Source organism: Vigna unguiculata, chromosome 4 (assembly GCF_004118075.2).
Source record: "Vigna unguiculata cultivar IT97K-499-35 chromosome 4, ASM411807v1, whole genome shotgun sequence".
Classification (NCBI taxonomy): domain Eukaryota; kingdom Viridiplantae; phylum Streptophyta; class Magnoliopsida; order Fabales; family Fabaceae; genus Vigna; species Vigna unguiculata.
In genome coordinates, this window is record NC_040282.1 from 24,594,023 (window position 1) to 24,609,364 (window position 15,342).

General features: G+C 36.6%; 1 long non-coding RNA gene across 1 annotated transcript; it reads right to left on the bottom strand.

Annotated features, from left to right (window-relative positions):
- Window positions 1-5,137: 5,137 nt before the first annotated feature.
- On the bottom strand, window positions 5,138-14,446 carry LOC114180285. Its single transcript, XR_003603661.1, has 3 exons — window positions 13,854-14,446; window positions 5,854-6,036; window positions 5,138-5,499 (listed from the first exon to the last, which is right to left on the bottom strand). It is a non-coding gene; the product is annotated as an uncharacterized LOC114180285 (long non-coding RNA).
- Window positions 14,447-15,342: the final 896 nt, after the last annotated feature.

Sequence of the window (15,342 nt, forward strand, 5' to 3'; positions counted from 1 at the left end):
AAGAAAATAAAAAGATCCAGCCCCGATGGCTAAGCAGCGGAATCGCCATTTCCTTGCTGACCACGAGAACCTCGCCCATCTGCTCCCATCAATCAAATTGATGATCATCGCAAGAAAGAAGAACCACATACAAGACAACCACACAACAACAGGGTAAGCTAGAGCCAACAACATTTTTATCATACAGTCAAATATATATTTTCACCATTCAATATCCATACAACATCCAAGCATGTTATGACTTTCCAATCAATACACTATGACTCGACTCGACTCATCCGCATACGTATAACTTGGTCGGATTCAGCGGATGCCCACACTTGTGGAGGATACCTCTGCTCACCCCCAAGCTGCTCACCCCCGAGCTATGTATTACAAGTGTTACAATGAATCAATTTCCCTCACCACAAGGTTAGCTCTTAATGAATTTCAGGCCTCCTGTTACTCTCATCACAGGAGTCAGTCCGCTCTAGGTGAGACTAACTGACTCGTTAGAGTGTCAGGATGCAACCTTACCTTGAATCCTTACCTAGTTATACAGATAGGGCACCATCATGGACACCCACTAACAGGGGCCATGGAATTATGTCCCGACCACTGAAGCGCGACCCTGAAAGTCTCACCTAGAGACTCCAAGGAATTATGCACTGACACAGATCAACCATATTCACACAGCCAAAGAATATTCACCATGCATAGATAAACATTAATCGTACCAACCTCTAAAGCCAATGCCTTTCATGTTCCAGGCCCAACCCATTTCAACTCATCATAAACCATCCATGCATAAAGGATTTCCATCTCATCTCATTATCATGCCTCTTTGGTACCAACCATTTCATGCTCATTTCATGCCAAGGGTTCACTCAAGTTTGTCATTCATAATTCATACACTCTCTCACACATTCACAATACACCCCACATGCCATTATACGATAGTCCCACCAATTGCACACCAAACACAAAAGAGTAGAGAAGTAAACACCCAACCAGCACGCACCCTCGCCCAAACTGGTCGTTCAGGCCAAGGGATCTCGCTCAAGCGAGAAGGGCTTTCGCTCAGGCGAGTTCCCCTTCGCTTAGGCGAGAATTCGATAACGCTGGTAGAAGCTAAAACACCAGCTCGCTTAGGCGAGCTCACCTCGCCTAGGCGAGGCAGTGTCTCGCTCAAAACTCAAGGCCACCCGCTCGCGTAAAAAGTCTGGGCGAACCTTCGCCAGACTCGCCTAGGCGAGTCCGACTCGCCTAGGCGAGTCCGACTCGCCTAGGCGAGTCCGACTCGCCTAGGCGAGATTACCAGGTCTCGCCCTGAACTCACCTGCAGCAGGTATATTTCCCAAACCCACCAATCATACAAGGTATCCCACGCACCACAAACAACGATTTATCCATACCAACATCCAACAAGCTCAAAAGCAGATCAAAGACAACTCAAAAATAGATCAGAGATAACTCAAACTCGAAACCCTAACTTCCCATACCTGGAGGAAGGGTTAACAGAAGCCTTGGCGGCACGATAGCGAGCATTGCTGCCCTGGGAGCGGCTAAAGAGATGAAAACAGTGGATAAATGGAACAAAGGGCCATATTATTATGAAACCCTAACTGTCAAAGACGAAGAAGGCCGATAGAAACCACACAACCTAAAAAGAAAGTACTTACGTGGCGTAGGAACAACTTAAGCGAACTTGAAACGGTGAGGAGGCAAACCCTAGCAGAAGTGCGACTGCGGCTCTTTAGGATCAGGAACAGTTTCTGAAATGAGAGAAATGTTAGGTTTAGGGTAGACTTAGGGACCTTATCTGTTGGGCCAGCCCTTAGGCCCACTTATAAGGGCAACCCCTTTACTCTAGGGCAGAAAAGAAATAAAAGGGTTTTTTGTAATGGGCCTTACACTGTGAAATCAATATTTTATTTAAAACTAAATTTTATTTCTTATTTTGATTAACTCAGCATATTATTTGAAATAATTAAATATAACATATTTTATTGAAAAAGATATATAAATAACATATTTTATTGGTCCTCGTTTTTGTCGCAGAATCTCAATTTGGTCATCGTATTTTTATTAGTCTCAATTAGGTCCTCATTTTTGTAAATTAGTATCAATTAGGTCCTTTCCGTTAGTAGAGAACTAACACCATTAAGTAGGTGCCAAGTGTCAGCTCCTCGTTTTTTAGAATTTTTTTTTGATTTTTTTTAAATTTTTAAATTTTTTTTTGATTTTTAATTTTTTTTTTCAATTTTTAAATTTTTTTTTAAATATTTATGCCACGTGTCATGTCTATAGTGTGCCACGTGTCAATCTAATATGATAACACATGTCAAATTAATGTATGAATCTCAATTTGGTCCTCATATTTGTTAAATTGATTTGATTTGAGTCCCAATTGTTTTTTAAAAATTTTCAATTTCAGGCACTCCAAAATTAGACCAAATTTTACTTTTATGTAATGTTATGATTATTTTTATTAAAATTGATATTTTTATTAAATATTTTAATAATATTAATTATATTTAATATTAAAATTTTAAATATATTTATTTTAATTTGTTATAAAATTATTTAAAAATTTTACATTTGAATTTATAAAATTATTATTTTTAAGCCAACTCTAAAATATTTTTGATATTGAATATTATACAAATATTTCGAATATAAATTTATTAATCTATATATTTATAATTTTAAAATAAAATTTAAATAAAGTTTAATGTAAAATATAAATTTAAATAAATTAAATGTTGTTAAAAATATATAATAGAAATATCACTTGTAATAAAGGTATCATCATTACATTTATAAAAAAGTTAAATTTGTTCTAAATTTAGAACACGTGAAATTAAAATTTTTTTAAAAGAATTTGGGACTGAAATCAAATCAAATTAACGAATATGAGAACCAAACTGAGATTCATATAATAATTTGACACGTGTCACCATATTAGATTGACACGTGACACACTACAAACCTAACACGTGACATAAATATTTAAAAAAAAATTAAAAAATTTATAAAAAAATTAAAAAATTCAAAAAAAATTCAAAAAAAAAAATTAAAAAAATTCAAAAAAACGAGAAGCTCACATGTGGCACCTACTTAATGGTGTTAGCTCTCTACTAACCGAAAGGACCTAATTGATACTAATTTACAAAAATGAGGACCTAATTGAGACTAATAAAAATACGATGACCAAATTGAGATTTTACTATAGAAACGAGGACCAAAACCTAATTTTTATCATAAAAATGATTAAGATATTATTATTTAATTTTATAAAATAAAATATTTATATTGAATTTAATTATAGTTGTATAATTTTTAAAATTACATACATTACATGAATACAAATAATTATATATAATACATTTTTGTTAAAATATATATATATATATATATATATATATATATATATATATATATATATATATATATATAAATAATTTAAATATATTTTGATCATAAAACAAATTAAAATATTATTATTTATTTTTATAAAATATAATATTTATATTAAATTTAATTATACTTGAAATTTAAAATTAATTCACTAAATATACTTTAATTTTTAAAACCCGTGCGTTGCACGGGTAAAAATACTAGTTCACTATATAGATCAAATTATGGCATCACACTGATCAAAAACCAAATCATTAGATATTAAACTCTGTCAAAAACCAAATCCTTCTAGATGTTTTGGCTGGAAAGGAAATAGAAAAGGCATGTGCGTGAGGGCGTGCTCTAGTAGACACCTATGAGACAGCAGAGGTAAGGAGGATTACATAGAGAAGTGGTTTAGAATGTGATACCAAAGAAACTTTCTTTGTGACAGATAGTGTTATAAAACTCGGACCAATTACAGATACATGTGCATTGTCCTAACCCAGCATCTCTGGGCAGTGTGTTAGGCTATCTATACCAGCCAGGACACCGGTTACTGATTCGGTAACATCAGCATACATCAATGACAATTTATCCCATAACAAGGTAACTAAAATTTAAGAGAAGCGCAAGTCAATTACCAGTGATGATGCAACTTACTTTTCAGGTTTCAAAATAGTTCCAGATGCAACATAATCAATAAGCCAATCAACTTTTAGAATGGAGGCACCAATAGCCTATGATGCTCCGACATGTCTCATAAATGGCGTGTTCCGTGTTCGACACATATCGGACACCGACAATCGTATGATACTTGTAGGACACATTATGTTCAATCTGAAAGATATTTTTTTATCTTTGACATGATTTTGATGATTAAAATAAGGAACAAATCTTATTTTATCACTACTTTTCACATATTGGATATTAGATAGATAGATTAGATTCATTTTTGTGTTAGTTGACAATGTGTTAGTTGACAGTTTCAAACTTAACATGTATATAAACGTGTCCAGTGTACTATGTTTTTTCAATTTAGCCGTATCTCCGTATCCGTGTCTGTGTCGTATTTGTACCATGTCCGTATCCAAGCAACATAGCCAATAGCACAACCATATAAGAATTTGGTGGTTTGCAGCTGAGACAAACGAACAAAGACTCTCATCAAACAATGCAATCATTATATAACAAAAACATAATAATTAATGTTGTACAATTTTTCTATTAGTTATTTTAAAAAGGAAAGAAATATTCTCCATAAAATATTCAGCTTCTAGATGCAGTCTTTCTTTGACACTGAACTTAAGCTTTGGTTGATTAAGTTACTCTGTTGCTCCACGTGTTCTATTGCTAAAGTTTGTGTAAAACTAAACAGCATAAGCCTTCTGGTCAAATGGTTTTCTGAAACAAAGTATCGATAGCTATTGACATACATGGAAAGATTAGGAATGAGAATGAGCTGTGACAACCAAAAACCATTCTGTTTCAAGCAATTACCAGGCTTAGTAACCTTTGTAACAGAAAGCCTCTCATAATGGGTGTCTAGTGCGTAAATTATGGTTTTTTAACAAAAATCAAGAACCTATTCGTAATGATAAGTCACAGATATAAAGATTAATCAATTCTTTATCATTAGATTGCCATCTTGTGTGTAATTTTAGTTGTTCTGTTACACTTTAATCATTGAAATGAATCCCTAGTGCCATAAAGCGGGAAACAAGAGATTAATAAAATGAAGAAAGAGAGCAATGGCATAATTAGCAGAAGTTTTAAGCATTAGTATTATGATATAAGACTAACGGTTATATTGATCATTGTACACAAACCTTTGTCATACATAGAATAGAACAATGGGGAAATGGTATAAAGTTGAATGTCGCTTGCCCGAGGAATTTTGAGAGGGAATATCATAAAGAACCACTCCACCAGAACTCCTTATAAGTGCTTCCATGTCCCTTTCCTTCTCACTAGATAATCCGGTTAGAAGGAACTCTGTACCTTGAAATATATATTCATTCACTCTGTTTCTGCAATAATTTGTCAAAGAATGTTTCATACTTGGCACAGAATTGGTCAATGACTTTGAAACTCGCTGCCTTTTTGCTCTGACAAATGAAACTACATTTAGCAAAAAATAAGTAAAACATAGTATGTAAAAACTGAAAGATACATTTCAACTAGAGAATATTGATGTAATATAAAACCATTCGCATTTCTTAACAACTGAGGTTATGGGATAATTGGTTCATGATATGGTATTAGAGTCTTTAAGACCAAGTGGTCCACTCAAAATATCAGCACAAGGAAGGTGGATTTGTGCATTATCAACAAGTTAGGCCCAAAGAATTGGTGGGCGAGGGAACAAGCTAACCATGAAATTTAAGCCATTCATACGTCTTTACCTAACAGATTAAGCTTTTGGGATAGTTGATTGGGCTCTTAGCAATTAGACAAGCAGAACAAAAGACTTACATCTTTTATGTGAGGATTCCAAATTTGATAATTTCCTTTTCGGATGAAGCCCCTCCACTTTTTCTGAGAAATGCACTTTCTTCACTGTGGAATTTATTCTCTCAAACTGCAGTTCATTAAGAGTATTGTTCTTTTGATTTTGAACGACAGTTTCTGGCACTACATGTTCCTTCCTAATTTTCTCTGCAGTGACATCATTTGTGATGGGGAAAACAACAACACAAACAATATATCAGAGAATGCAGCGGATATAATTTCCCCTAACTTGCAAGAATCTATGAGGAGCAATAATCAAAGAGCAGCAATAATAAATCACCAAAAACACAAATAAAGGCACCAAGATTTTTAACGTGGAAAAACCCTCAAATCAAGGGTAAAAACCACGAGTCGTCCAGAACAAAGAAATAGTTCTACTATGATCAACAAGAGTACAAAATAGTCTCAATCAATAGCACAAATTAGTGCAACACCCAACCAAATAACAAAGCAACAAAGCTTTCAAATAGAGAAGAACAAGAGAGGAAAACCTCTACAGTGCGAAATTAATATCTCCCAACTCAAACCTCGTATCAAAGATCCGACCGGTCAGAATGAAGAGCAATGAGTTCCGAACCTGCTGTAAAAATATCAGCCCGATCCAACGGTGAACGAATCCGCAGCGCCGAATTTACTGTGACAACTCTATGAAAAACGTGAACAGAATTTTCCCTCTACCTCTCCCTCTATGTGTTAGGGCTTTCAGTGTATTCTGACTCTATTGTTCTGCCTCTCTCTTTATTTTATAGTCTCCTCTCCACTAGGTTAAGTGAGACATGGGTTTCTCAAATTTTGGGTCTTTTCTCCACATAGGAAGGGAGCCCAATACCCAACAAATCTCCCTCTCACAACTATGTGGAGATAACCGCCAAACCGGCGATCTCACAACAAACTTCAAACTTCCCTTTTGGCAATGCTTTAGTCATCATATCAGCACCATTATCATCTATATGAACCTTTTCCAACTCCAACAACTTAGCATCCAAAGCATCACGTATCCAATGATACCTCACATCAATATGTTTGGATCTAGAATGAAAAGTTGGATTCTTACCAAGATGGATAGCACTTTGGCTATCAACAAACAATGAATAGTTATCTTGCCTAAAACCAAGCTCCTGCAAGAATTTCTTCAACCATAACAACTCCTTGCATGCTTCAGTAATAGCAATGAACTTTGCCTCTTCAAAACACTCAAGTTCTCCACCGTCAGTCAAGGTTATGTACTCATCTCAAGAATACCTTGTAGAAGGTTGTTTTTGTCTATTAGACCTCCTGAGTTGGACTTGAGGTGATTCAGGTATATCACCAAGATCATCATCAACATCATGTTCCTTTTGAGCATCATCAATTGGAACCTCTACTCCACTTCCAAACTGTTGATCATCAACATCACCATGTTGCTCATTGTCTTGAGCTTCCGTTTCAACATTCTCCAAATTGTGAGCGGGCAACCTCATCGGATTACCATCAGTGAGATTACTGTCTTTCTCGGGTGTGGTCTTCTCCACCTTATCAATGTCTTGAATGGTCTGGTCTTCCATGAATTGTACATCACGGCTTCTAACAAGCTTCTTCTCAACAGGATCATAAAACTTGTAGCCAAATTCATCCTCACCATAGCCAATAAAGATACATTGCCTTGTTTTTTTATCTAACTTGGATCTTTCATCCTTAGGAACATGAACAAATGTCCTGCAACCAAAGACACGCAAATGATCATAGCTAACATTCTTACCAAACCAAATTTTGTCTAGCACCTCAGTATTCAAAGCAATTGCGGGACTGAGATTAATAACATGCACAGCTGCAAGCAATGTCTCTCCCCAAAAGTGCTTAGGCAACTTTGCTTCTAAAAGCATACATGTAACCCTTTCAACCAAGGTCCTGTTCATCCTCTCCGCTAGACCATTCAACTGAGGAGTTTTAGGAGGAGTCTTCTCGTGTCTAATACCATGCTGTCTGTAATAAACATCAAAAGGTCCATGGTACTCACCACCATTATCACTACGGATGCATTTCAGCTTCTTGCCTGATTGCCTCTCAACCATAGCATGAAATTCCTTGAACTTTTCAAGTACTTGACCTTTTCGCTGAAGAGCATAGACCCATAGCTTCCTGGAACAATCATCAATAAAAGTAACAAAGTAAAGTGCACCACTAAATGATTTTACCTTTAATGGGCCACAAACGTCAGAATGCACCAATTCAAGCAATGAGAACATTTCTCCAATTCTGCATTGAAAGATACTCTGGTTTGTTTACCAGCCATGCAATGAGAACATTTCTCCAATTCTGCATTTCTCAATCCTATAAGCACATCCTTTTTAGCTAAGCAGTTAAGCCTCTTTCTCACTTATATGACCAAGCCTCCGGTGCCACAAAGATGCCTCCATATACATAACATTCACATTGTCTTTAGCAACCAAAGCTTTAGTCCAGTACAATTTAGATTGTTTCTCCCATCTGGCCATAACCAAGTTACCTTTAGTGAGCTTCTATTTACTAGAACCAAAGTGATTGTCATAACCACAATCATCAAACAACTACACAAAGATTAAATTAAAACGAACATCCGGAGCATGTTTGACTCCTTTAAGCAACAACTGCATTCCCATGTTGGTTTGCAGGAAAACATCACCAACACCAATCACTTTAGACTCACCATAATCACCCATCTTCAACACTCCAAAATCACCAGAAGTGTAAGATGTGAAGAACTCTTTCCTAGGTGTAACATGCAGTGTAGCACCACTATCAATAATGCACATGCTCTCATCAGATACAAGATTAACGGACTCAAAGTCAAGAAGAAGAACAAGATCACCATCTGTAGCAGTAGTGACACGATCATCATCATCATGGTCATTCTCTCTCTGTTTTCCCTTCTTGTCTTTGTTCTCCTTTTTCCACTTAAAACAATATTTCTGAATGTGCCCAGACCTTTATGTTCCTTTTTCTGACTTCTCCCCTAGCTTCTGTAACAAGTATCTCAGACTGAGATGAAGAACCATGTGCCTTCCTTCTCATCTCTTCATTAAGAGCACCGCTTTTTTCCATCTGAAAAGAAACAACACCATTCGAGGCAGAGTTCGTAATTGAAACCCGAAATACCTCCCAAGACTCTGGTAGAGTAGTAAGCAACCATAATCCCATAACTTCGTCATCAAACTTTATGCCCATTCTTGACAATTGATCTAGGAGCCCTTGAAACTCATTTAAGTGATCAGAAATAGAAGAATTCTCCCTGTACCTCAAATTCATCAAGCAATTTAACAAATACAATTTATTATTGCCCGACTTAGAAGCATACAAAGACTCAATCTTCTCCCACAAAGCTCTGGCATGTGTCTCATTAGCAATATGATTATAAACATTATCTTCAACATATTGCCGAATAAAACCACATACCTGTTGGTGCTCAAAGTCCCATTCTTCTTCAGACATAGAATCTGGCTTCTGTGTAGTAAAGACCGAAAGATGCAATTTCTTGACAAATAATAAATCTTTCATCTTGCCCTTCCACAAATGATAATTTGTACCATTCAAAGCAACCATCTTTGCATTTGCCTCCATCATTCAAGCAAGTAAATATAGCCCAACCAAGAGCTCTGATGTCACTCTGATGGGGAAAACAACAACACAAACAATATACCAGAGAATGCAGCGGATATAATTTCTCCTAACTTGCAAGAATCTATGAGGAGCAATAATCAAAGAGCAGCAATAATAAATCACCAAAAGCACAAATAAAGGCACCAAGATTTTTAACGTGGAAAAACCCTAAAATCAAGGGTAAAAACCACGAGTCGTCCAAACCAAAGAAATAGTTCCACTATGATCAACAAAAGTACAAAAGAGTCTCAATCAATAGCACAAATTAGTGCAACACCCAACCAAATAACAAAGCAACAAAGCTTTCAAATAGAGAAGAACAAGAGAAGAAAACCTCTACAAATCACTGCTGCAGTGCGAAATTAATATCTCCCAACTCAGACCTCGTATCAAAGATCCGACCGGTCAGATTGAAGATCAATGAGTTCCGAACCAGCTGTAAAAATTTCAGCCCGATCCAACGGTAAACAAATCCGCAGCGCCGAATTTACTGTGACAGCTCTATGAGAAACGTGAACAGAATTTTCCCTCTACCTCTCCCTCTATGTGTTAGGGCTTTCAGTGTATTCTGACTCTATTGTTCTGCCTCTCTCTTTATTTTATAGCCTCCTCTCCACTAGGTTAAGTGAGACATGGGCTTCTCAAATTTTGGGTCTTTTCTCCACATAGGAAGGGAGCCTAATACCCAACAATTTGCAACACTCATAGGGCCTAGCAAGCACCGGCGTATCCGATGGTTTAGAATAAGAGGTGTATCTTGTGTTGGTTCTGCCGAAACGTCATTTTCATCTGCTGGTTTTAACTCATTACAACACTTGCCTTTCGTTATTTCAATAATTGACTTATGATCAACCAAATGCTGATTATCTTCTTTATTCTTGTTTCCATCTGCGTGCGTTGGAGCAGATAGGCTCTCTGGAATCTTCGTGCCCAAAGTGCTGTCAAATTATAGTTTAAGTTGAGACCTTAGTTTGGTAAAATTGTGCTATAAGTCTTAAGAGAAGAATGTTCAACCCTTGCTAACTTCCGAGTGATTTGTTCATCCATCCTTGCTTCAGTGACTAGAAGATCCTTATCATCTAGCACGGACATAACTTTCTCATCACTACGGTCAAAATTAACATTCTTTTCCAATATCCTTTGAAAATTATCCACCTCAAATCCAGAGACGGATGGGACAAAATCCTCAGAATCATTTCCTTTATCAATATGAGTATTGTAATTGGAACAAATGAACAGAGAGGATCAGTCAATGATGGACTAAAACATCTGATCACATCTTGAGACTGCAATATGCTCTCATTAGGTTTGTTATGTGAGTCTTCAGAAGGCACACTTACCTGAGAACCAATGGCACAGTTGGGATCATGTTTCAGCACACGAGAATTCTCATCAGGAACAATATCTACGGATTCTGTAAGAAAGCTTGTCTCTCTAACAGAGTAAAAATACATGAAAAATAAGATGTTTAAATCCGTGAATGAATATAAATAATGAGAAAAATGCAAATTTTTAAATGAACATAAACTGTAGGGAAGTGTACAGAAAGTAAAAAAGGAACAAAAGGGTAGACACGTAGTAAAAGAAAGAAAATCCAATCATAACAGAAGTTCCCCTTCCACAGATGACAATTTAGAATTCCACACAACCACACAAGCACCTGATAGAAACAATGGTTTATATGCGCCATCAACATGTATGAAAATCCAAATATGTAGAAAATCAGGTGTGCTTAGATTCTTTTTGTTCCGTCAGACAAGTGTTCATTAAAATAGCATTGATACAGTGATACCAAAAATAAAGTGCTGACACAATCTTGATGGAGGAATGCAACTAACAGCCATGAATAGATAGCTCGCCAATTACTACTGTTCAGCAGGAATTTGCAAAATATTCCCTTTTAACATTGAAAATTCTATAAACCGTCCCTTTCTTCTATCAGATACCAACTATCCATTATAGTTAGCAAAATATTTCAATAGAAAACTGTGCCACCCAAGTTGATGATTTTAGGCAAAGTAAAAACTCAATATAAAGAATATTTGTCTTCCTTAATTCTTCTCTGAAAAGAAATTAGCAGTAAGCCTTTTATAAAGAAACAGTTCTAAGTCTCATCATATTTACCACTCTTATTAAGATTTTAGAATCATTAATGCATCAACAATAGAAATCAGTTATTATGACTATATAGGTTTATATGTCAGGTTGCAGCAATAAATTGCGACAAAGATTACAATAACCTCAACTTTACTACAATGTTACTGGTTTCTTCACATCATACTATGAGCTGTTAACTACAAAAGAACAAATTATTATTTTTATTAAGTTTGGTGTGCCAAATGTCGACCACGCACACATGTTTATATTGACAACAAAAATCCTAATAAACGTTAATCGTAATCAAATCATACAGACATTAAAATGTGATACAAGTACTATTAATATTTGTAACACCCCATTTAAATAATTACTTTAATTAAATGAATGTCACACAAATAATATAAGAGATGGGTCTTAGAGTATAACCACGACTCCTTACAATATCCAAAAATACTTAGAGGGATGCAAGGCACACCAAAATGCCAAGACTAAACAAAATACAAGAACTTGACAGTAGTTATTAGGGTACTAAAGGACAAAATTAGTACATGGGCCATAGCCCTATCAGAAAGCCCAAAATAGTAGAATCCAGCCCAAGTGGGCTACGCAGCGGAACCATCACCTCCATGTTGCCACGGGTGTTCCTCGCATATGCTCATATCAATAAATTGATGATCATCGCAAAAAGAGAAAACCACACATACCGAACATACAACAAACAACAAAAGGGTAAGGTAGAGCCGAAAAATAGTTTATCATGCAGTTACATACAATTTCATAGTTCAAGATACTTATGTCAACCCATCATGTTATGACTTGCAAACAATACACCAAGACTCAGACACGACTCATCCGGATACATATAATTTAGTCAGGTTCAGCGAATGCTTGCACTTGTGGTCGATTTCCCTGCTCTACCGAGTTGCTCACCCCCGAGTTAAGTGTTACAATGTCTCAACCCCCACACACAAGGTTAGTCCTTAATGAATTTCAGGCCTCCTACTACTCTCACCACAAGAGTCAGTCCGCTTTATGTGAGACTAACTGACTCCTTAGAGTGTCAGGATGAGACCTTACCTTGAATCCTTACCAAATTATATAAATGGGGCACCACCATGAACTCCCACTAATAGGGGCCATGGAATTATGTCCCGACCAACTGAGGCACCACCATGAAGTCTCACCCAGAGGCTCATGGAATTACGTCCTAACCACATACGATTCATATTCCACCAACCAATTAAGACTTGCCATGCATATAAGTCTCATGCCAACCTTTATAACCAACCCTCACTCATATTTCATGTCAAATCCATACCAACTCATCATTCTCAAACCATGGAACCAGCCATACATGTAGCATATCCAAATCATGTTAAACTCATTCATCGCAAACTATAGATTTTCTCATTCATACCAAATTCATGACCACATATATAACCAACCATTCATGTATATTCCATACCAAGATCATGTCAAACTCATCATTCACCACCCACAAACCATCTTTACTCATGCATATTCACTCATCTCATGCTTTAACATAGCAATCCAACTTAACATCACATTATGCAAACGATTTTGGGATTTGAGAAATAAAAATGCAGCTTGTGTAAAGCTCAGGAAATTTTTGTATTTATATTCAAATTAAATATGATTGAATCAAGAACCAAATGAAACAAGAACCAACTTAATTGAATAATTATAAAGAAAGTTGTACACCAAACAAGCAACAAATGTCAATGTTGTCAACAACAAACTATAGTGATCTTGTGATAAAAACTGCTCTCACTACAAAGGTCCAATTCAAGATCGGACCAGTCAAAGTCAAAAAATATGTGTTAAGGATCAGCTGTTAAAATATCAGCTCGATTCAACGGTTAAAGAATTAGTAACTTTTATTTTACGACAAGTGTGCAGTGTTGTCAACAACCAAACTACAGTGACCTTGCGATAAAAAGTGCTCTCACTACAGAGCTCCGATTAAAGATCCGACCGATCAAAGTCAAGAATTTTGTATTAAGGATCAGATATTAAAATATCAGCTCGATCCAACGGTTAACGTAGTAAGAATCTTCATTTTACGAAAAGTGTGCAATGTAGAGAAAGAGTAGCGTCACATCAATCAAACATACTCACACACCATACATTTTTATTCGACCAACAACCTCATTCAACCATCATAGCCATACAAACAAACCAAAAATTGGAAAAATAACTTTAAATATATAAATCCTAGCTTCCCTTACCTGGAAAAAGCTAGCAGAATATCCCAACACCCAAGCAAGTGAGTACTACCGACCACGAAGTAGATTCACGATCTGTAAAACAATGGAATAAATTCAAAATGGGTTACCATGGTGAACCCTAGTTAGAATCATGATGACAAAGTTGGGAATGAAAAAGGTGCAGTGGAGAATCAACTTACATGGATTGAAGAATGGGGTTGAGTTAACGCAAAGAAGGGTGTACCACACCTAGCCAAACTCGACCAAATAAGCAAACAATGCATATATCAAGGCAGCCAAGTATTCAGCCTAGGCCGAGTTAGCCTAACTCGTACCGGTTTCAACCTATATATCTAGAAGAATAACCTACACCTCGTATAACCAATGTAAGTCATCAAGGTAAGTAATCGGTCCAAGCCGGCTACTCCAGCAGACCCGATAAGATTAGAGCCCAAGCCGACAACTCCAAAACTTAGTGAAAATAGAAGCCCCTGCATTCAATAGGTCTTAAGGGCCTGGGTTAGGGCCCAAGCCCACTCATGGCCCAAGCCAGAGCCCAAGTTAAGGCCCGACCCATGAGGTAATCAGACATCATTAATGCTCTATAAATACACGTGGACCCCAATAATTAAAGGTACGCATTCATTAATCACTAGTTTGACTCTCTGAGAGCTTTAACTTACTTGAGCTTCAGAGACTCTTCTGCAGGTAACCCCTCCTAGGTTCAAGCTGACATGTACCAACCGGGAAGAGACCAATTGAAGAGATAGCGGACTACATGGTAAGGTGACACTCGTGCCTAACGCATCTTATTTGTTCTCTGCAGGAACAATGGGTAAGAACCAAACCCTAGCAGAGCTTTTAAAGGAGAGAAAAGGGAAGAGTGAGAGCACTAATTTTGGCAAGTGAGTGCAGAATGAGGGACCTTGGCTGCTTTAGGGGCCTTGGCACCCTATAGGCCAGCCTTTAGGCTCAACTAATTAGGGGCAGCCCTTAAAAATAAGAGTAGAAAATAATTGAGCCTTACAATATTTATAAAGTCTAAAGGAAATTAGGAAACACGTGGAAGTGATATCCTTGCATCAGGCCTAGGAATAGGCAATAGCCATTTAATTTCAACAAGACTCAAGATGAATTTGAGGGTCAGTCTAAACTCAAGATAATTGTGCTAACTAGAATATAAAAAGAAAATGACAGTTTGCATGACTAACAGAAATGGTAGGCGAAGGAAAAAGAAGAAACACCACACCTTACATGTCCACCCCCTAACCAGCAACTTCTAAATCTTTCTGGAGCTGGTAAGTTGCCCGATTCTCCTTTTCTGAATCGTTTAACAAAAGAAAATAGATAAACTTTAAACACTGAACAAAGCAAGCAGATGAAAATAATGAGTAAGATATTAAAACTCACTGAAATTTCCAAAAATCTCAACATGTGACGAGTTGACATTGTTTGGTAGCTTGATAGAAGTCTACTCAAGCATAGGCAACCCAACTGTCTGGAAAATGGA